The 23,528-nt window shown below is 44.6% G+C and overlaps 1 protein-coding gene across 2 annotated transcripts in view; it reads right to left on the bottom strand.

Annotated features, from left to right (window-relative positions):
- Positions 1-23,528, bottom strand: part of PRKCQ (protein kinase C theta) — a 90,121-nt gene that overhangs the window by 63,909 nt on the left and 2,684 nt on the right. The window lies entirely within an intron of this gene.

Here is a 23,528-nt window from a genome sequence, read left to right as displayed (position 1 = left end):
GCGCATTTAGCTACGTCTCCTTCCCTTTTAAAGATAGAGTTCTTATTGGTTCTTTCCTGTGCTGCAGTTTACCTCCTGAGTGCCATTTCTCCCATCGGTCCTGGTCCTGGTCCTAGTTCTGCCCAAGGTTACCGGGAATTAGTCGGGTATGTGGGATGCCGGTGCTGTGGGAAACCCCTCCCAGCTAGGTAAGCATGGCGGGCGTGCTGCTCTGAGTCCTGCACAGCAAACGTCCCGATTCCTTCTAGTATCTCTTCTTTGTCAGAGTTTCTAGGTCTACGTGGCCTTGCTCATCTTAGCTCAGGCACACGAAGCGTGTCCATATGCTTCTGGTCAATGTTAGTTAAGTCTAGGCTGAGTGTGTCAATAGCCATCCTAAGTAGTTGTGGTTGCTGCCAGGATAATTAATCTGCATGCAATATTGATAAGTTTTTCATTGTGGTAAAGTACAACATAATATAAAATTTATTTTTAAATGTGCCATTCAGTGACATTAGTACATTCACGTTGTTGTGCAATGATCACCACCATCCATCTCCAGAACTTTTCCAGCAACCGGAACAGAAACTCTCTCCCCATTAAATGTTAATTTCCCCTTCTCCCTGCACCTGCTGAGCCCAAGGCAATTCTGCACTATGCTGCGTAAGGTCAAGGAAAGCAACCGGAGCTTTTTCAACTTGTTCCTTGACTCTCTGCTGGGGGCAGGAGTCTGGGCTGTGCAGACGGACCACGGCCAGCTGTGGCCAGTTCCTGTGTTTTCACTAAGAATGATGAAGCCACTACAAAGCTGGATAAGGAACTGAGTCGATGTGGGGAAATTACTTAAGCTCTGCGGGGCTGTATAACATGAGGGAGCAGAGATTACTCTCTCCAGACCGTTTCAATTCCAACACCCTGGCATGCGTGGTGACTTGCTGGGCTTGGTGGTTGCACTCACCATTGTGCTGAGATGAATACGTCATTTGCAGACAGAAACCTGCCGTCTTGGAGAAATATCCTTGCATTCTGATACTACGGGAGTGACAGACATGCTCTATTCAATAATGACACTCATACGATAAATACTCATTGAGTGTGGATTACAGGCAAGAGCTGGTGGGAGGTATGAATTATATCCTAGAAATACTTGCATTTTAGTGGACACAATAAAACATGAATACAACAGCACTGACAGAAACTATGGAGATTTGAATAACCTATAATAGAGAATCTACAACTTTGAGTTAACAGTCCTCCTGGAGACAACAGCAGGATTTGGGCACAGTTCAGCGGCTGGATTGGTGGGTGTGCTTTGCACCCACTCCTCGATGCTGGATTCCAGCACACAGGGGTTTGTATGTACTAGGACGTCAGGAGATCAGCTTGAATTTGATGTTACAAGATCACTCGCTTGCTTTGTGCTTCAAATTTCTTATCTAAAAAGAACAGAGGTGATAAAGGCTACCTACATCATATCTTCCTTAAGTAGTCCCAGGAACATGCTGGGAAAATATATTAATATATCTCATGAAGTATAAGAAGTTGCAAAGTCAAACTCACACTCTTTTCATTGTTTCAGTGAAATTAAATTAAATTAAAAGGTCATATGAAAAGGTTTATTTATTTTTTGTTTGCTTGCATTCAGAAGGCTCCAACGCTAGAGGGGACCCCATTGCCAATGTGTCCTTTTCCTCGGTAGAGCTCCAAGAAGAGTCACCGGCTGGGAAGTCACTATTTCTGCGGGGCCCTCTGGGGCACTGCCCTCCCTGGGGGAGCACAGCCCTTAAAAGCCCAGCGGGGAGGCGGGGGGGGGGGGGGGGCTGTCACCACTGCGCTTCCAAGCTGTGTTCGTTAGCCCAGCACTCCCTGCAGCTCTGTGTGCTCAGTAATTGGTGAGCGCACATCCTGCCGTGTTTACTCTTAAACAGAAAGGAAGAAAAAGTGACACAGGTGGAGATACCAGCCCTGGGAGTGCGGCCCGGGCTTCCTGTTCCTTTGTGCTGAGCACGATCTGGCCTCTTCCTATCTCCAGATGGGGGAGAGAAAACAAAACAAAACAAAAACAAAAACACCACGCAACGGGGAAAGGTGCTGTCAGGGAAAAGGCGAGGGAGGAAGAAGTCAGAAATGTGTCTGTCATGACTAAATTCACCACGTCCATCATCAGACTAAGAGTTCATGCATCCTTTCAAAGCCAGCGTCAACTTCTGCCTCCCTTATCAATTAGCGAGAACCTAACCACTCTTTTGTGGTTACATAAGAAAAGCAAACACACACCTCCAGACACTGAGAACGCTGTCATCGATGATCAGTACACCCTGACTCACAGAGCAGCGGCCCACAAGGCCCCTCTGCGGCCGTGGGGCTCTTCCCCAGAGAGTCAGGCTCAGCAGGGTGGAGTCACAGGTGCGGGAAGGAACACCAGCTTGGGGACAGGCATCGGTAGAAATCCCGGAGTCGGGCCACACTCTTTCCATGAATGTCCTGTTGCTCATGCTTAAAGCACATCCTTCCTGGTTGAGATGACAGGCCTCAGTTTTGTGGACACTCTGCTCAGGCGGTTGCCAGGACTGGAGCAGCAGAAGGTTCTAGATCTCCCCGCTGTGGGCAGGAGAGATGGAGTCTCCAACCCCATGATGCTAAGGGGGCTGTGCCTTTTTCAGATGGTTTGAGTAAGGCTCTCATTGCCATTTTCCCCACAGGTAAGTCAAATTGATGACATTCTTTATCTTACTACAGTAAAATTACCGTCTTTTGGGAAAATCTTCGGAGAGACGTCTGGGAAAAACAAGGCTTGAAGAATCAGAGGACTGTGCAAAGTAAATTTTTTTTTAATGGGAATTTTGCCAATGGGAAAAATCAATCTGAAAGATGTTAAACTGTGTCTCACGGAGTTACCGTGGTGAGCTTCATTCCTGCCACATGCCACCCACCCTGGAAAGCTCCTGGACGACTTGATGTTTCCACCAAAACCAACATTGCTCAAGGTTTTCTCATTAGGCAGATCTGCTCTTTTAACGGCCCGGTCACACTGGCCACTGAAGAACAATTTGCATGTTCAAATAATGCAATGACCACGGCATATATTAATAGCAAGGAGCAATGGTATAATTATTAACAATTCCACAGTGATTAACTGTAATTGACTTAGGCCAAGGACTATCACAAATTAAGAGAGTTGAAAACTAGGTGTTTACTTGCTGGTTTGATTGGTTCACCTGCCCTGAGAATACAAATCTATCCAACAACTATTCAACCTCCTTTCTCACCTGAGCCATCAGAGACCCCACTCCACACTGTACCCTAATATACCGACTCTGTCTTCCTGAGTGACAAGGACCTGCTGTGATTTCCCTTCTGTTTTGATCTACAGGGGAGTGTGAGGTCGATGGTCATTTTTATAAGGCTGGGACTCTGGGAGCTGATCTCAAATTCACCAAAAAGGATTATACAATTCAGTTCAATGTCACAGCAATTACTGGGCACTTACCGAAGTGTGACATGAGAAACCATGCAAAGGAGAAAGGCATATTTCTTGCCTCTAGTCCTTATGAAACTCACAAGTTAGGAAAGGAAGAGAAGGAAACTAAAACTAAACTAATCTCTGTCCTGGGTCAAAGCACCATGCTGGACTCTGCTCAGCATTTACATGGTCTCAGTGAGTTTGCACAGCAACCTTTGAAAAGTGGGCTACTGACTTTATTTTACAGAGGAGGCAACTGAGGTTTGCAAAGGTTAAAGTAGAATATTATTATTCAGGCCTCCAAAGGAAGGGAATTCTGACCCATGCTACAACATGAGTGAAACAAGCCTGACACCAAGGGACAAATATTACATGATTCCCCTTAAATGAAGTCTGTGGAGTAGTTGGATTCATGGACACAAAGAGTGGAATGGTGGTTACCAGCGGCTTGGAAGAGGAATATGGGTATTTGGTGTTTAATGGGGACAAAATTTCAGTTTGGGAAGATAGTTCTGGAAATGGATGGTGGCGGCTACACAACAATGTGAATGTTCTTATGTCACTGAACAGTACACTTAAAAATGATCTACATGGTAAATTTTGTTATGCATGTGTTAACACAACAAACAGGAGGTTAAAGTAAATTGCCCAAGGCCCCACAGCTAGTAAGTGGAGTGGCAGGGAACTGAACTCCAAGATGTCGGGCATCCAATGCCAGGCATCCCTCAGGATGGCGCACATGCCCTGATGCTGATCATGAATATTTTTGTTATCTGCCGCCTGTTTTTGTGTATCAATTAATAGTGAACCCCTTGAAACAAAAAGGGTGGTAAAATGGGGTGTCCATGGGAGCACAGTAGGGGAGTCAGGACTGCCTCACCCCACACCCATCTGGGCTTGGGGCAGAAGGTGCCTGTTAGGATAAAGCAAGATGAAGCTGCAGAGGAAAGGAAATTTCAGCGTGACACGAGGAATGTCCATAAAACACATGGGAGTGGAGCTACAGGAGTTCAGAGAAGATGTTATACTTAATTCTTAAGGCATTCAGCTCACTGACATCTTAAAGATCAAGCTCATCCATCCATCCATCCATCCACCCATCCATCCTTCGCCAGTCTTAACGTGTGACAGCTGTATGCAAAGCTCTCAAACAGGCACGTTCAAGCAACAGAATGTTGTCAGGGCCCCTGTCTTCCAAGGTCTTAAATTCTAATGGGAGGATCGAATACCTCTGACAAAATGAGAAGCAGTGCATGGAGCTATACCAGTAATGGACAAGCGCTTGTGCACAAAATATGCGTCCTCGAGACAGGAGGAGCCCAAGTGGCCAAGGTTGATTCTTGACGGTACGTGTCATGGAGAAATCAGCACACGCTAGCGAACATAGGTGTGCAATATCTCAAGATCCTGCTTTCAATTCCTCTGGATACATACCCAGAAGGAGAATTGCTGAATCTTATGGTCATTCTATTTTGGATTTTTTGAGGAACAGCCACACTGATTTCCATAGCAGCTGTGCCAGTTTACATTCCCGACAGCAGTACACAAAGGTTCCAATTTCTCCACATCCTCACCAGTGCTTGCTATTTTCTGTATTGTTTTTTTTTTTGACAGTAGCCATTTTTAATGGATATGAGATAATATCTCATTGTGCTTATAATTTGCATTTTTCTAATGGTTAGTGATGTTGAACATCTTTGCATGTGCTTGTTGGGCATTTGTAAATCTTCTTTGAAGAAATGTCTATTCAAGTCTTTTGCCCTTGTTTTAATTGTTTTTTATTGTTGTGGTTGAGTTGTATATAGCTATTTATAGTTTTAAAATTGTGTTACAAAACATGTCAGGCATGCAAAAATATAAAAAGTAACTTCATGAACGTCTTTATATCCACACCAACCTTAAAAAGAAAATACAACCAATAAATTTAAAGTCTGCAATGTCTTCTGACTGACGGTAATCCCTTTCCCACCTCCCAACCCACCCAGAGAATTACTATGTGGAATTCAGACTACCATTTTTATACATGTAATATATATCTATGTATTCCTAAAACATATATATTCTACATATAGCACATTTTACTCGGTTTAAAACTCAATATAAATCGCTGTTTCTATTCTTCTGCAACTCTGTTTATCATGTGTGCAAGATTCATTCTTGATACACGGAGTCTCAAGTTTATTCATTTTCACTGCTCAGTAGCACAGCGCTCAAACTTTTTGGTCTCAGGATTCCTTCATTTATTTAAAAATTACGGATGACACCAAGGAGGTTTAGTTTATGTGGATTATATCTGTCAGTATTTGCCAAAGCAGAAAATAAAATGGAGAAAAATTGAACATACTTATGTATTAAGTGTCACAAAAACCCATCACGTAATATGTTAACAAAGACAACATATTATATTACAATCATATTTTTCACAGTGAAAAAAATTGAGAAAAGTGGCACTGTTTGCCACTATTTGCAGTCTCTTTAATGTCTGGCTTCATAGAAGACACCTGGCTTCCTCTGTGGGTTTCTGTGGTCAGTCTATGGCTATCAGAACATGCAAGCTCTGGAAAACTCCACTGTACAGAAAAAAAATGAAGTAGAAAAGTAGACCTCATGAGTACCATGAAATCAGTTTCGACCCTGCAAACTTCCCGAAAAAGTCTTGAGGCTCTCCAGGGTTCTCTGGACCACACTTTGAGAACCACTGCTCCATAGTATTCAACTGAAATTAAGTACACTACAGTCTATCTGTTCTTCTATTAATGTTTAATCTTTTTTTTCTTTTTTTTAAAATTTTGATTTTATAAACCATGCTGCTATGAACGTTCTTGTAGATATCTCCTCGGGCGCATATTTGAGAGTTTCTGTAGAATCCGTGCAAAGTAATTGAACTACAGGGTGGGGGTGTATACACATCTTCAACTCCAGTAGTTATTGCCAAATTACTCTCTAAAATTCAACATCTGCGAACGCGTCACTAAATAGTTTCTGAGCACCTAAAACTTCCATCAAGGTCATCTCTAGGAGGCAGGACCCAAAACGTGACTCTGATTTTAAAAATTAAGATATAACCAAGAGTACAGAATTGTGTGTGATATGGAGAAAGGTCTCCAGAACACAAGTGCCGGTGAGCCACGGAAATAGCAAAACTCAGAGAGCCACAGAGACAGTCCTGGAGAGGCCATTCAGATGGTAGCTCCAGGAAAGAAAGGCTAATTCAACTATTTACTGAATTCGGCTGTGTGGCCTTAGGCAAGTTCCTTTACCACTCTGGGCCCAACTCCCTCATTTGTAAAATGGTACTATTTCACGATTCTATGAATGAAAACACACTCTCTTCAAGAAGACTGTAGTCTCCTTGGGATACAGGACCCACACACAAAGCAACAAAGGCTGGTTGGGACCAAAATCCACTCAGATCTCTGCAGGAATTTGCTTCCTGAGAGAGAGAACTCCATAGTAGCAGTTTCAGGAGAGAAATGGGGGTCACAGCTGGGAATTAAGGACAGGTGGAATTGGATGAGGGAAGATAGGTTTGGAGGAAGTGAGACAATATGAGAGTAGTTTCTCTTTCTGAGTGCTTGGGTCAGCAGCGTTTAGAGAGCGGCTTGATGCATACTGTAAATGCTGCTGCCGTGGACATTTCTATCCACAGCTCTGAATTTAGAAGACATCCGCTCAGCCACATCCACCCTATAAGAGCCACACCTCACTCATCCCCACGGCAGGGATTTTGTCAACTCTGGCCATGAAAATGAAAATGAAAGCTTTCATCTTCACAGAAAATGAAAATAGAAATTGCATTAGGAAGATGATCACAATGTCAGACATTACTTTTGATAAGTCTTCTGTTAGAATTTACTTGCACTGGGGGAAAAAAGCATGTCCATTGAAAATAACTGAGTCTGGTGCTATAGGGACTCATTGTGCACCTGCTCTTGAGAAGCAAGGTCTGTTCATGTCACTTCTGACTGTCACAAAGCAGAGTGGTTATTTGTTTGCATCTCTTAATAGCAAAACCACTCGTCTTTCTAAAATGATGCATGTGTCAGCTATTTTCAGGAACTTCGGTTTCAGGCAACATATATGCAGTAAATAAGGCAATCCTCTGGAACAGACTGCTACACAGAAAAATATTCACCAAACTACAATTCCATGCTATCATTTGAATGGGGGGAAAAGGTGTTCACTGCTGTGTATGTGTAGGATAAAGATGCTACTAAATTCAAAGGAGGATTTGGGGGGTTCAGAGGCTGCAACTAGTTTGAATCACTTTAAGGGCAATGCATTATATCAATTTGTAACATTATAATCATGTTGTAGGACAATTCCTTTCTTTTTCTTATTTTATAAATCGTGCTTTAAAAGCAACAAATAGTATGAGCTACTTAGAATAGGCAAATTCGTAGAGACAGACAGTAGAATGAGATGACCAGGGACTGGCGGGAGAGAGAAATGAGGAGTTGTTGCATAAAGGGCACAGAGTGGAGTGCTTGGGGTGATGGAATGTTCTGGAAATAGATAGCAGTAATGATTGCACACCATTGTGAATCTCATTAATGCCCCTGCATTGTACACTTAAAATGGTTAAAATGGTAAATTTTATGTTACGTATATTTTTATCACAATAAAAAAGCAACAAGTAACATAAGTTTTTGATCTGTTACTGAATTTGCCAACAATCTTGGCTTTCTTTTTGGTCCATCTTCCATCCGCACCTCTGCCCTCTGCCCTTTGGCTTCTGCCACCTGCCACTCTGCAGATGTTGCACCCTGCAAGGGCACCGACGACTTGCTAATTTCCAGATGCACTGGCTGGTTCTCGGTCTCCTTCCTCAATAGTCCATGGAGCGCTGCCCACTCCCTTCCCTCCTGCCGTCCTTCCACCTCTGTGGCCACTGTCCAGCTCACTCTGTTGGTTCTGCTTCTTTACCTAAACATTTCGGAATGTATCCAGGTTTCCACTTTCTTCCCTTCTCTCCTACAAACCTTTATGGCCAATCTCATCATTTTGATGACTTCTAGGACCCCCTACTTAGTGGTAACCTCAAAAAGGACATTTTTCTTGAACTATATACTCACTTTCTTCAGTGTCATGTGTTCAACTCCATAGCAGACCTCTCTGGGTGGTGTTCCACTCGCCCCAAACACAACGAATGCAAACTGGATTGTGTGTGCTCCTCTCCTGTCTTGGTCAATGCAATTGCCACTGTCTGAGTCTTCCACGCTAGAAATACTGGAATCAACTGTGAGTCCTCATTTGTCCTCATCTCCTCCATCCATCCATGCAACAGGTCTCGTGGATTTTTTTTCTGGTTATTTCTGTTGTATTTGATCATACTCTTCAGTCCTTGAGCTTTGGGACCTCAGATGTTTTCTGTCCATGATTAGGATTATTGTGATATATTTCTAATCACCCACTGCCTTGAGCATTCATGTTGCTTTTTCTCCTCTACACGAGCCCCGTGAGTTGTCTTTTAAAAAAAAATCTCTTCCTTATTGAAAACATGAAACAGGTTCTTTTTGCCTAAGGTTTAAAGTCCAGACTTATGAACCATGTGATCTCTTACGTACAAACTTCAAAACGTTGGAGGGAATTCAGCTGTGGCTTGAGATAACATACTAAATAAGGTGTTTAAAAATGTGTTGACTTTTTAAAATGCGTTCTTCTAAATAGTCTTGAATTCGTTTAAAAGAACCTTAAGCAAAACAAACCTTCCCTTATACCACGGTAAAGATGTAAACAGACATACAACACTAATTTAAAAAAAAAAAAAAGCTTAGTAAACACAAGGAGCAGATATATGCAGAAACCCACAACCGATTTAATTTGCAAAACCACAGCTTTAGCTCAACTAAAGTTAAGATGACTTAGATAAAATACAACCAGAAACTGAGATAAAAGATAAAGAGTAAATAACTTAAGCTGATGGTTTAGCAAGCAAACATCACGGGCATAATATGAAGATCTGAGAAATCGCTTTGGTCTGGGAAGCTGGCAGATTGACGCCGTAGAGCCCCTGGGAGTGTTGGACTTTTAGGGGAATCACTGCCCGCTAGAATATTGTCATCTATTCTTGCACTTGTGAAGATGTGGTCACCTTGATGCAAGAAGTGAAATAAGATTTTCAAGTTGAAGTCGGGGGGTCTAATCCCACATTTTACTATTTTTTGTCTGTGTTTATGAAGATTTGGGAAAAATTCTCAAAGACAGTTTTTAACCTTAGGGTGTAAGAGAAGAGGGCAAGGAAGAACTCCATTTACAAATTAGCTAGGGCTCTTCATTGTCCTGTGGAACATCGGAGGGTACCGAGTGCAACATCGTGCACAGCGAGGCATGTTCATGGCCCTTCAGAGGTGACATGTGCAGAAGTTAAAGGGAGGACCAGAAATTCCTCCGGGGCTGCATGAGTGAGAATTAATTAGGTAGTTCTTGAGGTTCCTCCTACTCATTTGCCTACCTGAAATTTCAGCAATAGTCAGTAAAAAGCAAAGGTCTAAAAAGACAAGTTACAGATCCTCATTAGGAATATGAGTTATCACAGTCAGATTTTTTTATACTTATATTTACTTAGGAATATCTCCCAGGACAGCAGAATATATTACTTTTTTAATTCCGGAAGCAGCCCCATGAAGTTGAAGTTCAGGTTTCAAAGCGATTCCCCAAGAATGTTAATCTGGCCGCATTTCTCGCTCACTTTTAATGAAACAAGCTTTCTTCTTCACAGCTCTCTGCGAGTTACAGTGGTCCGTACCTATGAGTGTGAGTTGATACGATAGAATTTGCCACTTGAAATCTGTTTAGTCTATTACCAACCATAGCATTAAAGATACCAAAGCGTCGATGAAAGAAGAGGAAAGTTCAAGGAAGAAGTCATGAGAGTTTGAGACTTGAAATGAATCAGCGTCTGGGAGAAAGGACTAGGATTTTAATACACGTTTTTTAGGTTTCCTTGAAATGTTTTTTTTTTTTTTTTTTTTTTTTTTTTTAACAATTTACGACACTGTGGGTCTGAAATACGGCTGGGAGAAGGGGGCACGTCTCACGATGAATCCGGATCCGGCTATATTAGGAAGAAACTAATTGGGATGGACGTGGGTGTTGCTGGTCCCGGAGCTCCGCCTCGTGTCCTGGCCTCAGGTACCCGACTCTGCTTCTGGGGAACATTCGAAACAGGGATGAGCCCAGAGCAAACCACTGTGGCAATCTCCTCTGTCCCTCCTAAGCTTCCCCCGAAGAGATAAAAACTTCAGGAGCTCTGTACAGATTTTCAGCCTTTTCTAAATCTCTCTAAACACCAGGAGGAATTTTTAGATGCTTCAATAGAGAGACCAGCACCCCGGGGACCAGCGAACCAGAACACCAGAACCAGACCAGAACACCTGGGAAAGGACCCAGAAAAGCTCCCGGCGTGACAGCGTTACGGAATCGGACTGAGCGTCTTCTCTGTTACTAAAGTCAGCGAGATGTTGGGCAGCACAACGAGGAAATAGCCCCAAACAGTAACTGACAATTAAAGAGGGAAGGAAGCCTCAAAACTCACTTCTCAGAATTAACACGAATGTCAGGTAGTGTTTTCTTTTTTAATGTCAGTAGACACAGTGTATTGCCAAATCCGGGCTCAGCTACGCAGAGTGTTAAAAACTCAGACCACAGCATCCAGCTGGCTGCGTTTGAATTCCCAGCTCTGCTGTTTAGTAGTTTAACCTGAGTTTCCTTGTCAGTGAAATGAGGACACTGATGGGACCTGCGTGAGAGGTTGTTATGAGGATGCAGGTGCCGTGATCAGAGCAGCACTAGCGGGTGGAAAAAGCTCTAACAATGTTAGTTATAATTATTTTACACCCAGAGGCAAAAGGACAGTAATCATGCTTTCTTCTTCCAGCATTTAGCAGAAAAATATTTTCTGGCAATGATTACATTGTTTACAGTTATTTTGTCAAAAGAAGGCCATGGGTTCTTTCAAGGTGGGTCTTCCTGGGTTGGCTGTTAGCTGGCCTCTCCTCTTCCCCAGTAACACAGTGTCCCCTGTCCCTTGTCCCTTGTGCCTTTACTGGAGTCAAGGGCACACACACAGTTTCACTTTAAAGGTATTCAGTCAGGTTGGCGCAAGAGTAAAGACACCCAAGCACATGACGTGAGTGACAGCTGGGATTTCGGTGCAAGCGTCATGCAGTCCCTCCCCGGAGCAGCGACTCCACCTTGCCCTGCCTCTCCCCAGCTCTGCTGGGTGAGGGAGGTCACTTGTTGAGCTCTGCCCAGGTCTGGAGGTGTAAGGTTCTGCCTGTTTGGGTCCTGGGTGTCCTGCCTTTTGACTCCAGGCCAGGGACACCCTGGAGGGGGGGAGGCGGGTCTCCCTCCCACCTCTCTGCGGCCTCCTGACCTTCTCACCGCCTCTTCTCTCCACACCCGTCACCACCACATGCGCCTTGGTTTCTCTTACACCGAATCGGATTTTCTGTTTTACTTTCTACGCTTGTTTCGTGTCTTTGGTTTTTCTAGAGCATTCTCGATGTCCATTCGGCAGTCCTGAGTCCACCGCTCTGGAGTTTTCTGGTCTTTCCCCCAGGCTGGGCACTCCACCCCTCTCTCCCCTGCCTATACTGAGCTGACATACGACCTCTCTTCACTGAGCACTTGTTCCGTGGGGGACTCTCTGCTGAAGGCCAGGGCAAGACAGGACAACTGGGGGGGGGACGCAGAGCCTGCCCCTCGGGGCTGCCAGCCCATCGCTGCTGTGCTGGCTACGTGCACGGGGTGCCACTGCACACAGAGAAGGGATGCCTGACACAGCCTGCAGGCACTTTCACAGAGGAGGTGATATCTCAGGGGTTAGCAGTGCGGATTTAAATGACAGGAAGTGCACGATCAGTAGGGAGCTGTGCTGATTAAGGCCAGGTGCACGTGGGGCGCTGCAGGGTGCCAGGCCTCGGGAGAGCAAAGTCCGCCAGGCAGGGGACAGGATGGGAAGGGCCCAACAAACCTCACAAAGGGTCTGGATTCTGTTTTGTAGGGAGTGTGGAGCCACCGGAGAGTTTTAAAGTGGAGCACAAAGGTCAGATTTTTGTTTCAGTAAGATCCCCTGTTGGCTGCATGAACAGTGAGACTAAAGGCTCAATATTAGAAAATAAACGAGGTCCTCCTTAGGCAATGTGAGCATATCAGCAGCCTCAATATGTGTGCTCAGTGGCTTTCCAAAGATGGATGCAACAGCCTGTTTCGTCCCACCCGCCCTCCTGTGATGCCACTGTGCCCCACCGTCCACCCAGGGTGCTCTCCGCAGCCCCTCCTGGGTCTCGCCTGGCCTGTGACCTCTTTCCACCCATAGACCTCGGCAGAGCTGACGCTGTGGCACTTCCTATCTTGGGCCTTAAGAGATTGGAGCTTTTGCTTTTGTGTGTTCGTAACCCTGGCTCTTAGGATCTGATCATTGTGAAAAGAAGCCCAAAGGAGCCACAGGGGGAGAAAAAGAGGAAATGTGTGTGTGTGTGAAGTCCCAACCTTCCACCGAGGGGCCACATATGGGAGTGACCCCACCTCAGATCTGCAGCCTCATGAGATACCCCCCGGGTGCTAGAGCAGCCCAAATCCCTGCCCCACAGAATTAAGAGCAAATAAAACAGTGTTGTTTGCAGCCACTGACTTTGGGGGCAGTTTGCACCATGGCAATTATGTCCAAAGCAATAGTCTAGGTCAAATAAACACATGTTCACTAAATGACAAACTGCAGCCTTGACAATTCCAGGGCAGTAGCAGGGTCCACTGTCCGCACACACCACCTTGCACTGCGTCCTTAATTACTTGCTACCAAATCCCGTTTCAAGCCTTTGTCACACGTAACTGATTAGGGCTTAGCTTTTTAAAAAGGGGTTCTTAGAAAATGTAATCCTCTGATTCTGTCTTGCAAAAGACTAAGAAAATGTGTCCCGTGGATTAGAATTCCCTGGAATTCAGCTTGAATTTTCCTATGGGGAGCTTTCAGACAAACTTTCAAGCAAATGTGTGTTTCACTTTCTGAACCTGCAGAATGTTTGATGATTCTTCATAAATTGCCTTCTTAGCTGTGTGTGGCTAAGTACTGAGATAGAACAGTACTTGAATAAATAGTGTGATCTCTCACTATGTTTATATTATTTAGGCCCAGAGGTCTAGACTATTTTTCCATGAGAAAATATCTATTTTCTAGAAGAAAATTGGATTTTGTGTATTTCAATAAGCACATATTCTCTCTGTTCTGAATATTGCACGGCTGTTTTCTGAAGAGAAAGGGTTTGCTTTTTTTTTTTTTTCCTTTCATTTCTGTTGAAATAATAAAATTCAAATATAATGTTATGTGTTGACGTTTTTTTCTGTCAGTTCCAACTATGGGAAACTGTTAATGGATGAGTTTTGCTTCGTTAATTTCTAAAATGATGTGCTAATTTATGCTTAGCAATATTAGCCTGTTCTGGTCAAATAAACTTCATTTATTTTATTTTAATGAGTAACAAAAAGCCTTTTCCTTCTGATCGTTACTCTCCTAAAGCACTTTTAGTCACAGCTCTCAAGTGTACTATAAATATTAACAAATCTCAACACCCAGGAACTAGGAAAGAATCCCAGTAGTAAAATCCTTCTTTTTCTGAAATGGAAGGAAAAAGGTTAAAGGACCTTGTGCTGTGCCTTGGGCAAATACTTAAGCTGCCTTGGCTTTAGAACTTGGAGTTATGCAAGTTACTTCTCACTGGATTATTTTCACCAATGTTAAGAGGTTTTTTTTTTTTTTAATCAAATTGTCTAGAAGTGGCTCAGTTGTATCTAAGAAGTAGAATAATTCAAGTTCTTCTGATGAAAGAGTTTATTTCTGGCTACTGTCAATATTACCCCTCTGAATATGTCCCTCATAAAAGGTACACTCATTTGTTTTTCTTTTTGAATGACTAATGCAGATGAATTAAAAGAGTTCCCGTTCTTAGAGGAGAGAAGATTCCATCTCTTTGCTATTCATCATTGTCTTGTTTTCCAGAAATATAGTCCGCTGAGGAAATCAGGTTGTCGTTTTTGGAGAAACATGGTTATTACACCCGACCTTGTGCTACCTTCACCACCAACACGGTAGAAGAAACAATGTTTCGTTGTTGTTGTTATGGTATTACATTTTAATTCTCCAAATCAAAACTGACTGTAGCTGAATAACTTCCCTGCGTGGGTGACTGTGCTCCAGCTTGTTGGTGAGGGGGTCACACGCACCACTCAGTCCACACGGGCCATCATCCACCAACAGCTGTGACCGGAAGGATTGACCACAGCCCGGGGTCCTTGAAACTTACCCACTTCTCTCCCACCCCAGCTGCCCAGGTGAGATCCTGGCCTGGCTGGAACACGTGGATGCCAAAATGACCCCTGAACATCGGCTACAAAGCATTCGCATCCGGGGAATCCTAGAGACCACCCAAACCGACTCAGTCATTTTATGGTCCACAAGGCACAACTGAAATAGAGTCTTGCCTCCTAACTTCTGTTTCTGGGACTTCTCCATCTGCCCTCCCTGCTGGATAGCTCTGGGAAGACTAGCGCAACGCTGGCGGAGCAGGGCCAAGCAGGGTGAAGGACGCAGCAAGATTCCGTGGCCTCTCTTCCGTCTCTTCTCCTACAAGGGACGAGCTCATGCGTTCGTAATGCTCTTGTATGCCAACCACCACCTGCCCCCGACTGCTGTCATATAAGGGAACGGAAGAGCAGTGGGATGGAGGGACTCTGGGGAGGAAGAACCCAACAGACGACAAGGCAGACACTGGCCCAGCAGAAGCCAACACACCCAACGGTTTCCGTGGACCTGGCCCTGAACGCCACTTCTCAGTCTGCACCCCCAAAACTCACCTTGAGAGTACGGGCAGAAATCAGAGTGCTTAGGGCACCTACCACTAATGACCAGGCCCTGAAAACATGACAGTTATGCTTAGAAACCTCCACGTTGGTGACCAGAGGGAAATGGAACATCCTCTCTGGAAACAGGCGGCCTCTCGAGCTTTCTCAACTCAAGGTCCAGACTGAGCTCTGCGCCAAGAGTTAAAAAATGGAAAAGAAAGAGAAGACCCAGTATGTGCCCGAGGCGAGCTCACTCAGGAGGTAACAATTGAATTAAAACAGCGTTGCTGAGCTCCAGTGTGCGATGCATAGATGCTGCAAGTCCCCAGAGATGCTGGAAGCAGAAGAGAGAAAGTCAACATGTTACCAGGACTCGATGAAGGTCTAACACAACAGGACACTTTTTAATGAAAATCGCCAATACGTGGGAGGGGCAAATAGCATTCTGTTTGAAAGGGAGACTTCACGGACAGGTCACAGGAATTCTGTTTGAGACGAGGTCTCCATGAACAGAGGGAGGGGTGTGCTTGGCACTTAAGGGCCCACCGAACCTTCCCGTATCCAAAAGGAAAGGCGGAGGCTCTGCATGGAGACGCCACGAGCGGCTGGAAGGCAGAAGATGCTGGGTCTTAGCCAAGAAGAGGCATCCGCCTAATTCTGCAGGCAGAGAGCATAATTCTCCCACCTGCCCTTACGTGACCCTGAGCCAGCACTTCCTGGGAGGGAAATGTCACAGGGGACTCAGAGCATTTTCCCTCCATGACATCCCGCAGAGGTTGCCACGGCCTTTTGTGGTTCGCGCCAGAAACCCAAGCTCTGGCTTTGACATTCTCTCAGCTGAAGCTTAGCTGTTGTTAGGAATCCGTAAATGCCAATGCCCTTTTTATTTTATTATTGCTGGGATTTATTTTTAATCATCTGTAAAAGATTATTTTTTTCTTTGGTTTCATACTTTGGGCTATTCTACCTTTAAGTGTGTCCCCTAAATGGTTTATTACTCTTTAAAAAAAATTTGTGTGTGTGTAAGTGCTTTTACTTATTTTATCTTTGGCATACTTCTATCATACCAATTCTTGACTTTAGTCTTTTACTTTTTAACTTTTCTTACTCTTAACTGTTTTAATGAAATTTAAAGTAATTACGATTTTGTTCTGAAGAATCCTTAAAATCTTTTTTGTCATTCGATTTAAAAATTTTTTCACCTCTTTTACCCTTTCCTATTTTCTCTTTATTAAAATAATTTCTGAGTTTTTGTTATATCTACATTTTATGTTTACTTATTGCCTCTTTCTTCTGCTTGTAGGATATTTTAGAATATTTTAATATGACCTTTTATTTTCTGATTATTCTTAGCTTAATTCTTTTTTTTTTTTTCCTTTTGCTATTGGCATTTTAATGGTCCTCAGAGTGAGACACCGTGGAAGTGACAGAGGAAGAAACCACACCACACACGGGGGAGACGCAGCCTTTTTCTCACAGTGAGTCGCCTCCCAGGATTTTTAAACATTTTCCATCCTCTTCTGCTCTGTCCTAGAATTTATCTGGATAATTCCAGAGGCCAACAGGCAGAAAATTCCAGGACGATAATGATTCTGCTCATGCAGACCCTGAAATCACTAGGTTGGGAGTCTCTCCTCTAACACCCAGGCTCAGGCACGAAAGGCTCAGAAATGTGTGGCTCATTTATCCCACTTGTATTTGCTGAGCACCTGCTGTGTGTCAGGGACAGCGCTAGATGCCAGGGGATGCTATGAGCAACAAGAGAGAACTTGGGCTCTGCCCTCATGGGGTATACAGTCTACTGGGGAAGCTAGAAGTAAACAAACGATGGCGATATATTGTCACGTTTATTGACTGGTCAGGATGGGCCAAACGCTGTGCTAAGCACCTTATGGCGATGATCTCCTAGGTGCTTTGGCAACATGTGGAAGGAAACCGAGTCCCAGTTTGGAGGACAAGGCAAAGCTTTCCAGAGGACGAGCTATCTAAGGTGGGGACTGAGGATGTACGGGAATTAGGCAGGAAGGAAGGGTCAGAGGGCAGAATGCTCCACGAGGCAAGGGACACAGGGGACCCTGCGGAACCTAAAGAGGCTCAGACTTGGAGGAATGTGGGGCGGGAGAGACAAGGCTGGGGAGGAAAGGATTGGAACCTTCTGGTCCTTGCTAAGGAGTCTAGACGTCATCCCAACAGCACTGGGCAGCCACTGGAGGACTTAAAGCAGAGGAGTGACATGCTGAGTTCTAGAAGGATCCTTCTTGCTGCAGCGTGGCGAAGCACCAGGGACAGCCTGGCTAGTGAGCAGGGTCTGGTGTTGGTCTAGAAGACAAATGCTGAGGCCTCTAAACAGAGTAGAGGTGCTGGGGTGGGAGGTATGGCAAGAACAAGGGGAGATGTGGGGTGAACCCCAGAATTGGTCTGGGGTGAGCTATGGAGGTTGAGGAGGACTCAAGGTTTCAGCTTGTGCAGCAGGTGACGGCGGTGCCAGGCACAGAAAAGAGTGGGAGGAGAACTGTGTGGGAAGAGGAAAGGGGAAGACGTGTGGGGCATGTGGCATCAGATGTGCCCATAAACCACCCGGGGAACAGGACTAGGGGGATCTGGGTCAGTAAGGGCTGGGCCGTGGCCAGCAAGGAGACAGCCGGGGAGGTGAGCGAGGGGTGAGGGTGGTCACATGGTGAGACAGTTGAGGAACAGCAACCATCCCGCTGATGACAGGAGAAGAGGAGCTTGCAAAGAGGGGACAGGAGGCAAGGGAGACAGGCAGGGACAGGGGCGGCAGAGGGAGGAGACACTCAAGGAATAAGATTCCAAGGAAAGGGGCAGAAATGGTTCCAGGGCACCAACGCAGGATGGACACTGCATGGGGTGTGGCAGTCCTATCATTGTGACAGAGGGAAGGGAGGGAGGGTGGATCCAGAGGTGTGATGACTGAATAGCCGAGGTGTAAACAAGAGTGTTGACCAGGGAAACTTCTGAGAGCTGGGGACGTCGGAGAGTCCCGTCGAAGTTGGAAATCGTGGAGCTACAGCCGCACAAACTTGCAGAGTTGCATAGTTTTTCCGGTAGAACTCATCAGCCTGTGTACAGACACTGGGCAAAGCAGACAGTCGGATTCAGCAGTGACCCCATATTTAGAAAAGAAAGTCTCACGTGACGTCACGTGAGTCCTCCTCCAGCTACAAGGGGAAAGTTTCAGTGGAGGGACGGGTGGCCGTGTTTTATCTTTGTCAATGTCACGTTGAAAGATCTCTGGTCTGTAGCATAAATACTATTTCTCCCTAACCTACCTAGTTCTTTATGAAGCTGAAGGGTGTCTCAAAGTTTATTTTCTTCCTAACAAATGAGTGATAGGGTAATAACACGCTTCCCCTGAGAAAACGTCTTCCCCAAACAGCCAACAGATTAACCAGTTTTGGAAATACAACCCATGGAGACATAAAAACAGTATTAAATTAATAGCCAAGAGATGAGGGTTCAGTGCTTATAATTTGTGGTGTGACCCTTGAGCAAGTTTCTTAACCTCAGTAACCTCAGCTGTCTCTTCTGTCCCCTGTGAGTGATCCACCCAACACATGGGGCTCTTTGAGTAGTTAATTCCCTGTATGTGGGCACGTGGCACAGGTCACTGCCAGCAAACACCACTTTCCTTCCCATTTCTCCCTCTTCCTTCCAGTCCTCAGCTTATGTTGACTCTATGACTTAAAGGAGAGGTATAGAGAACTAAATGCCACAGGTACATAATTTTCAAGCTTTTAAATAAGGTAAGAAACAGATTTACTATGTTCCAAACCAAATGATACAAAATTTCATGAAATAGTTACCCTTACTCTATGAAATACACTCTGGTATTTTCTGTTCTATTCTGTTTCATTCTTAAAGACACACTTGTCACCACCCACAAAATTAGTGTCATAACCCACTAATGGACTATCTTTCAGTTTGAAAAATACTGTGCATGAGGCTTGCTTTTGTATAGCTAGAACGCCTGGGTGGGCACAGCATGGAGACTGTTGAAGCCGACTGCCCTGAAAAGGCTAGACACACAGCTGAGATGAACTTCTCCCAAAACTTCAGGGAAGAAGATTTCAGCCTCTTTCATGAAAGACTTATCTCCTCGCTGGCTCCGAACCCCTCCACGCATGGGCTAATTCCTGTGCATCTTCAGTCCCCACCTTAGACACCTTGTGCTCTGGAACGCCTTTCCTCATCCTCCAAATTGGGACTTGGTTTCCTTCCACGTGTTCTCAAAGCACCTACGAGGTCATGTAAGTAAAGTGCTCAGCACAGCCTGTGGCTGATCATAACTGATCAATAATCATAAGACTGTATCACCTTTGTCCATTTAATTTTAGACCTCCCTGATAGATTGTACGCTGCATGAGGAATTTTGCTCACAGACAAAAACTTCCAGGATGATACCGATTCTGCTTGTGCAGACATTTAAACCACTAGATTGAGATTCTTTTCTTTGAACCTAGCACCCAGTCCCTTAGGCATTACAGGCTTTAACAAAAAAAGACTTGGCATCAGCAACGCTCTTTAGCTAAAAGTGCAAAGAGTAGACCGTTGGCTGTCTTCCCCACCCCCAGCCCTCTGAGCTGTTCATGCCGCGTGGATGCTAATTTAAGTGCCTCGTGAGTAGATAGCTGCCAAGGTATGGAGGAGTTTACAGTGCCAGCCAGGTGCTGAGTTCATGGTCAGGTAAAGCAGCTCTCTGAAATGCTGGAGAGAACTTGAACAGAGCTTACCTCCACTGGTAGGGAAACCAGTAAGGGGTTCCTCCCGTTCTTAGAACAGGATCAGACTCTTTTGTCTGACTTAAAAGTAAGGTGGCCCTACAGAGCGGTTTGCCCAGACACTCAGGGTTTGTACCTGTTTTCCCAGTTTTGTTATTGATAATGTCCCCTTCCACTCTCAGCAGTGTCCCCGCCTGGAGAATGAATGGCAGGGCTATGCTGCTCAGAGGCCCTGTGTGATCTGGCTTAGCCAACCCCTCTGGCTTCACCCGATGATACCACCACACGCACCACCACACGCGTGGTTTCTCGAAACATCACTGCCATCGGAGACGATTATTTTCCTCATTTCACAAACAGGGAGAATGGGGCTCTGAGAAGGTGATTGATTAATTGATTAAGATCATTCAGCCAATGAGTGAGGAGAGCAGAGATCTAAACTGAGGCTTCCAGGCTTACCCACCCTGCTCACTTCCGCTTACCTGAGAGGCTCAAACCAGGTTGCGCGAGGATGCTGCGTCAGGTGCTGCAGGGCCGTTCTGTTATACCAGCGCTGCTCCCACTCCTGGAGCCGCCTGCCTGGCTCTATCCTCGGCTCTCAGCTGAGCTGTCACCTACCGCCCTGGGACATCTCAGACCCAAATCTAGGTGCTCCAGTGGCACCGTGTCTGTCCCCTCTTGTAACACTTAGCCCTTCTGTGCATGTTTATTAAGAACCTCATATGAGCCAGGCCCTGTCGCAGTGACTGGGGGTGTAGCTAGGGACAAAATGACAGCCCTCGTGGGGTTGCATGCTAGAGGAGGAAGGAAAAAATATACACAATACTTGCATAACACTAGAAACTGACACATCATAATACAAATATCTCGTGAATTCATCATGCTGCATTATAATTTCCTATTTACCAGCCGCATCTCCCCGTGGGTTGCATAGCACAGTGCGTGGGTCTGAGGCTCACAACAAAAGCCCGATGAACTCACCCATGGCAGTTTCTCTTTCCATTCTCTCCTGGGAATCTGTCCTGGTCTGATCACGTACACAAGATAATTAAACCTGCGACTCGTCTTCTGTAGAGCATCCTACACACTCGGGGTTATTAATACCAATTCTACCTGGACAACTGTTCATTTCTGAATCATAGGTCCTTCATGGAGGTAAGACAACCCTACCTACAGGGAGAGTTGGTTAGTCTTTTGGGGGCTTTCCTGTCCATGGCTTCCCTAGTCCTTCAGGGGCTGTGTGAGTAGTAGGTCCCCCAGTGATCCTGCCCTGCAAGAAGTCATATCAGCACACGCTGAGATGGGAAAAAAACAATCAGTTTAGGAGTAGTGTCAGCCCACAGGTCCCTGACACCAGGCACCCAGTGATTTGGAATAAAGTTAATTGGCTAACGTCTCACATCTATTAGAATGGCTACTATCAAGAAGACAAAACTAACAAGTGTTGGTGAGGATGTGGAATAGGAACCCCTGTGCAACATTGGTGGGGACCTAAAATGGTGAAAATTGGTACAGCGATTCCTCAAAACATTAAACGTAGAATTGCCCTATGACCCAGCAATTCCACATCTGAGTATATACTCAAGAGCATTGAAAGCAGGATCTTGAACAGATATTTGTACAACGATCTTCATAACAGCATTATTCACAGTAGTCAAAAGGTTGAAGCAACCCACAGGCCAGTGACAGATGAATGGATAAGCAAACTCTGGTACGTACATACAATGGAATATTACTCAGACTTAAATAGTAAGAAAACCCTGTTACGTGCTATAACATGGATGAACCTTGAAAACATCATGCTAAGTGAAATAAGCCAGTCACCAAAGGTCAGACACTGTATGATTCCACTTATATGAGGAAAGTAGAATAGTTAAAATCACAGAGACAGAAAGCAGAGTGGGGGCTGTCAGAGGCTGGGGGGGCGGTGAGCAGTTAGTGTTTCATGGGGACAGAGTTCCAGTTTTACAAGATGAAAAGAGCTCCATGGATGGACGGTGGTGATGGTTGCACAGCAGTGTTAATTGACTGAATGCCCCTGAACTGTACACTTAAAAATGGCTAAGATGGTAAATTTTATGTTATGTGAATTTTACCATAATCAAAGGAATTAATTGGTGGGTCATCCGGATTAAAGCTAGTGCTTGATGGTCAGAGAGGTCTGGGTGGTTGAGTAAACCTCACTCTACCACCCAGCAGTTATGACCCCTGGACAAGCACCCAGCCCTGGAGGCTCAGCTTCCTCATTGGAAAAATGAGAATAATAACTAGAGTGTCTAACATATAAAGGCTTTGTAGGATTAAAGGAGGTAGTAACGTTTGTCAAGCATAAATAAAATTCTGCATATAATATCCAGCACATAAATTGTAAATAATAATGACAAAATAGAACCATTCTTCACTCTTTTGCTAGCTCTGATTACTACTAACAGTATTAGCTTAACTCAAAAGCTAACATCAACCTGCAGCAAGCTGTAGAAGGATATGCCGTCACAGTGAGAAACTTTAACTATCTAATTTAATCCCAGAGTACAGGCTACGATTCTGGGTTTGGGTGAGCCCTGGCTCTCAATTTGCCCCATGAATATGTTGGGATAATAGAGCAATCAGAATTTGACTGTGTGTAAACGTTTGGTATGTTAAAATACTGAAGATATTTATATCATTGTAAGGAAACACCTTTGAATTCATCATTCTGCTTTAACATCATGTTTTTCTGAGTTTTCTCAGAATTTCTGCCTTACCCACTGGAAGAGGTATGGAAAACTGGATGTGTAGCTGCTTAGAAATGAGATGCTTAAAGTTTTACAATAATGGACAGAAACAGAATGAGTTTAATGCTAATTTCTCTATTTTAATTACAGATTTGATTTTGGGCAAAAAATATATACCAAAATATGGAATCACATGATGCATCTGTGTTTCTGGGATTTTTCATCATGTAACTGTATCATTTTAAATAATTTGAGGGAAATTCTTTTTAAAAAATAAAAGATTGAACTCTGTAAAAAGGAAATCATCTGGGCTGGGCGCGGTGGCTCACGCCTGTAATCCTAGCACTCTGGGAGGCCGAGGCGGGTGTATCGCTCGAGGTCAGGAGTTCGAGACCAGCCTGAGCAAGAGCGAGACCCCGTCTCTACTAAAAATAGAAAGAAATTATCTGGCCAACTAAAATATGTATATAGAAAAAATTAGCCGGGCATGGTGGCGCATGCCTGTAGTCCCAGCTACTCGGGAGGCTGAGGCAGTAGGATCGCTTGAGCCCAGGAGTTTGAGGTTGCTGTGAACTAGGCTGACGCCATGGCACTCACTCTAAGCCTGGCAACAGAGTGAGACTCTGTCTCAAAAAAAAAAAAAAAGGAAATCATCTGAAATCATATATACTCTTGTTAACAAACCATCACATTAGACTACTATATCAGGAGCAATTTTAGGGGCGAACAACATAGTCAGCAATTCTAAAATATCAAATGCATTAAAAGGGAAGTGCTCATTCTAATTTCTGG

This window comes from Lemur catta, chromosome 1 (genome assembly GCF_020740605.2).
Source record: "Lemur catta isolate mLemCat1 chromosome 1, mLemCat1.pri, whole genome shotgun sequence".
Lineage (NCBI taxonomy): Eukaryota > Metazoa > Chordata > Mammalia > Primates > Lemuridae > Lemur > Lemur catta.
Note: the sequence above shows the minus strand (reverse complement) of the source record. Positions and strands in the feature narration are given on the sequence as shown.